The sequence below is a fragment of the Arvicanthis niloticus genome, chromosome 23 (assembly GCF_011762505.2).
Source record: "Arvicanthis niloticus isolate mArvNil1 chromosome 23, mArvNil1.pat.X, whole genome shotgun sequence".
In the NCBI taxonomy this organism is placed as follows: Eukaryota; Metazoa; Chordata; class Mammalia; order Rodentia; family Muridae; genus Arvicanthis; species Arvicanthis niloticus.
This window is the reverse complement of record NC_133430.1, coordinates 1,511,443-1,516,340: the sequence shown is the minus strand read 5'-3', so window position 1 is coordinate 1,516,340 and position 4,898 is coordinate 1,511,443.

The following is a 4,898-nucleotide window of genomic DNA, read 5'->3' as shown; positions in this document are numbered from 1 at the left end:
TGTAAGCAAGCCCCCAATTAAGTGCTTCCATTTATAAGTTGCTTTGGTCATGCTGTCTCTTCACAGCAAAGGAACAATAACTAACACAGAGAGTATGTAAAAATGAAATTAATCTGGGATATAGACGAGGGAGTACCCAATAAAATGGGAATAGCAGGAGACCAGAAGGCAATGTTGAAGTGACAGTTGATCAAAGGAGAGAAAGAAATGTGTCACTGGGGGGAAAGATTTCCCAGGCATATGGACAAGTAAGTGCAAAGGTCCTGAAGGGAAGACAAGTCTTGATAGATATGGGAAAAGGAAGCAGGTTTAGTGTGGCTGAATAGGATGGGCAAATAGTAATGACATCAGACAGGTGGGTAGAGGAGGTTGTACAAGCCTTGGTGCAGATATTGGAGCTACTGATAGGAAAGTGAGCAGCCGGGGGAGAATTTGAGTGGAGGAGAATGGTACAATATGAAACATATTAGTCTTTGTCTTATTTTGTCATAGAACTCTTAAAACCTTTGGCATTTCCTGAGTGATGTGACTGTCTTTTGTTGTTTATAATGAGTCCATTTTGATCACATTTAGGATTATGTTAATGAGGTGATTTAAGGCCGTGCTTCGGAATGAGGCCAGTTACCAGAAAGACTAAGTGATTACAGGATTAGAGGGTTGGATTGTCAGGCAGCCCTTCCTACTAGACTAGGAATAGGAGCATAGGGTCTGAGAAACTGAGCTCCATAAAAACTCTGGCCAATACTCAGCAGTGGAGGGCCTACCTAGCGTGAGTGAAGCTCTAGGTTCAACACCATACCATGAAGCAAAAACAAAACAGTCATGAAGATCGAGAAGGCTCCATATCTGAAGGTGTGGGAGAGCAGCATCTCAGAAAGAACAGGAAGACACCTAGCCCCACCAAGTACCTCATTTTGTCCATCTTCTTTCTCCACAAAGGATCATCTGTATCCTTCTTTTGTAATACTGTCTGTGATAAACCAGGTAGTACAGTAGTGTCCCAAGTACCATGATGCATCCTAGCAAGTTAGATAAACCAAAGCCAAGACTTATGGCCCGCTTGTTAGAAGCACTAGTGGCAACCATTGCTCGTGATCATCATCTTATGGTGCAAATGTTATGGAACTGAGGCCTCGATGTGAGCAATACAAAACTATTTCAAGGTAAATCATGTTAGAATTAGGTTAGATAGGTTAGATTGCAACTCAGCTAGTTGACATTCACCAGAGATTTTTTTTTTTTTTTTTTTTTTTGTAAATTGGGGAAAAACCCCATACATCCATAGGTTGAGAAGTGTTCTGTGAGGTATATGAGAGAAGAGAGAAAATGCTGCTATTTTAAAATCTCTTTTGAAGTAATATTATCAGAAAGTTTAAGTTACTTTTTTTAAGGCTAATATAGAGAACAGGGAACAATGACAGGGAAATGGGCTCAGAAACAACCTACATGATTTTGTACACTTTTTACATCTGTCTATATCATGCCATCCAGCATGCTCTCCAAGCAGCTGTTACTTGTTTATGTCCAGTCACTCCCTGTCACTCTTCTCTCCATGAAAGGGCTCTTTTTCTTTTTCCTAAGATTCCCCACTAACCAGAATGCAATGTATGGTTGGATGCTCTCTTAACCAGAATGTGATACATGGTTGGATATGTCTTAACTTGCTGACTTCTCAGCTTCTTCCCTACTTTTCTTCCAGTTACCTCTTAGTCTCATTGTTAGGGCAAGACCTTCTCATCTCCTGGGTTTTGGTTTGCAAATTAAACTATAAAATAGCATTCTATCAAACCCTTCTCATTGCACTGTTCTTCCTTACTTATGTGTTCCTCAACTTTCTAGAAAATACCAAATTATAGTAACTCAATATAGTAAGTCAGTCCTGGGATCATTACAACCATTGCAGACATTCGTAATAAGCTGAAAATTTCACTCTTCTTGTTACTGCACTAACTTTGAAAATGAAATCCATTGAATCCTGTTGCCCTTGTCATCCTATGCACCACACTAAGCCCCCTCATCCTTTTTCTCATTCCCACAGAATGAGGCTAAGGCCTTCAACTCAACAACTTTCAGCTTCTGCCCTTTTCAACACATTTTCTCCAACTGTCTGTTTCCTATGACTCTGGTCTCTTCCCAGATTAGATTTGCTTACCCCTGTCTTACCTTAGAAACACATACAAACAACCCTGAATATTCTCCCCCATGACAAGCCATCCATCTTCCCTAAAATTTCTTCCTATCCTGAAATAGTTGGGTTTCTTCCACCCTTAGGAAGAGAACCAATAGAGTGAATACACACACACACACACACACACACACACACGTACACACATGCACACATTTATTAGAGTGACATATGGGTTGTGGCCATCTAGTCCAACTAATCTCTCAACTGAAAGGCCAAGACTGTTGCTCAGTCTACCAAGCAGGATGTCTCACCTGTTCCTTCTAGTGCTGGAGTCCTGGAGGACTCCTAGATCTGCTGGTCTACATTGGTATCCTGAAGAAGTGGGTTCTAATACCATTGAAGAAAGGAGGCCTCAGCAACAAGACAGATGAACTTGCCATTGAAAGTGAGAGCCAGCAGGCAAATATCCAAAAGCTTTTTTCTTCCATGTCTTTTTGTATGGGCTGCAAATAGAGGGTGATTCTTGAGACCTCAAGTGATCCAGTCAAGAAAATCCTTTATAGGCTTGCCCAGCTGCTTGGTTTTAGTTGATACCAGAGGGAGTCAAGTTGGCAGCCAAGAGTAGCCATTATACCTCCATCTCTAAGTTTACTGGAGAAATGTTCTGTCCCCTACTCTCTTTGCCTCCTCCAGCTGAAATCCACCAGCACTGTGTTCATAAGAGCTGCCCTCTGTATGTATTAACCCCTCTCCAGGCATCATCTTTGCCGTGAGCATTAGCAAAGGGAGAACTAACAAGTCCCTGTATACCTTTTTTTATTGACGAAGACGAACTCCTACTCATCTTTCGAATTCTGTGACCTCCTCATGGGCTCAGAGAAGCCATAGCTAACATGCCTAGTTCCAAGTTCCCATGGTAAATTGCCCTTTGTGCAGCCATTGTCTCAGTGCTTAATCTTCATTCACATCTGTCACACTGTATGACAGCTCCTCTCTACCAATGAGCTTCCCTTGAAAGTGTTGCCAGGGAAATTGGGCTTCTCTTCTGGGTTTATTCTTCTAATAACAGAATCTACAAAACCAGACTCAAGGAAGCTAAAGGACCATTTTATTAGAGTGTGAGAGAAAAACAAAAGGTCAAGAAAGCTATAAATTCCAACAACTTTCAGGAGTAGGGAGATGAAGAGAAAATCCGTGTTTATTCAGTAAGAGACCAAGAAAGCAGGCATGTTTATCAATGGAGTCTGGCAAGTAGCTACATGGCAGAAGAGAAGTGAGGCTTCACAGAACGAATATGAAAACCCTGAATGAAGGTCAGGGAAAGCATGCTTACGCCTTGCGCAAAAGCAAAGGAAATAGAAATAAAAAATAGAAGTGAAGTATATAGATATAGATAGATAGATAGATAGATAGATAGATAGGGTTGTATTTTTAAAAGCAGACAGACTTAGTAGAGAGGGAGGGCAGAACTCTGTAACCATGCATGGGGGAGAAGATGTGGGAAAGTCTTCATTATTTTATTAAAGGGGTAATTATTCCTCTGTAAGTATGTCCTCAGATGAATCAGTTTTCCTAATGGGCAGTCTCGTGGACAGGTGAATGTCAGGCTCAGCTGGATTAACTCTTAAGGGAAGAGACAGGAGGACATGCTATTCTCATTTCGGAGCAAGTTAGAATGTCATGTGTCCACAAAAGGCCAGAAGTAAAACTCAGATTCCATTCTTTTGGCCAGGAAGAAGTAGATTTTCCTCAATAGGCCCCAACAAGGTCTTGACATTTCCTCTTTTTCATATAGTACTTTCATTCCTAAAGAGGGCCAGCTGTGATGCTTACCTTTCTAGAGTTATCAGAGAAGTGGTAGGTGGGGTCCAAAGTGGACCCTGAGAAAGATGGTTCATCTTCAATGGCCTGCAAACTTACTAATCCCTGTAACATATCTCCCACAAAAAATGTTGAGACCATAGACAACTTTAGGGTCTTCACTCTTGTTGACTTTCAGGGCTTGGAAGACGAGCAAAGGGACCTAGATAGATGGAGTCAGGATTGTGTGGACTATCCAAGTCAGTGTTTCTCAACCTGTGGGTCACAAACTGTTGGGCTGGAGAATTGAATTACCTGTTCACAGGATATCAGATATCCTACATACCAGATATTTACATTATAATATAACAGCAAAATTATAATTATGAAGTACCAAGAAAAGAATTTTATGATTGGGGGTTACCAGAGCATGAAGAACTGTTTTAAAAGGTCACAGCATTAGGAAGTGGAGAACACTGATCTAAGTGAAGATCAACTATAGTCAACAGACAATAAATTAGAACAGTAATTGAGTACATAGATCCAAAGATTAATGGCATCACTATTAAGATTAATAGATTAAAAGCCATGACAATTACCATGACAATTTAGAACTTAAATTCAAAAGTTGGTCTCCAAAATGAATGGCTACCTAGCCTGGAGGTTTGGTCTCATCTTCATATGTATCATCTAGATGGGGTGCTCATTTAAGGGAAGAAAAATAACAAGAAAATGAACCAGGGAACAGAATTTTCTTCTGGCATTTCTGACATATAACAAGAACAAAACTGCCCATGGGACCAAGGACATATCCATCATCTCTTCAAGGACAAGACTCAAAACTTTGGTTTTGGGTGTCTACTCTACAACTGCCTGGCACTTTCTCTCTCCTGTTCTCACCCTGTAAACATCACTGATGTTTATGCCACAGTTTCTTGTGTATACGCAAATTATTTGTGTTGTATACATG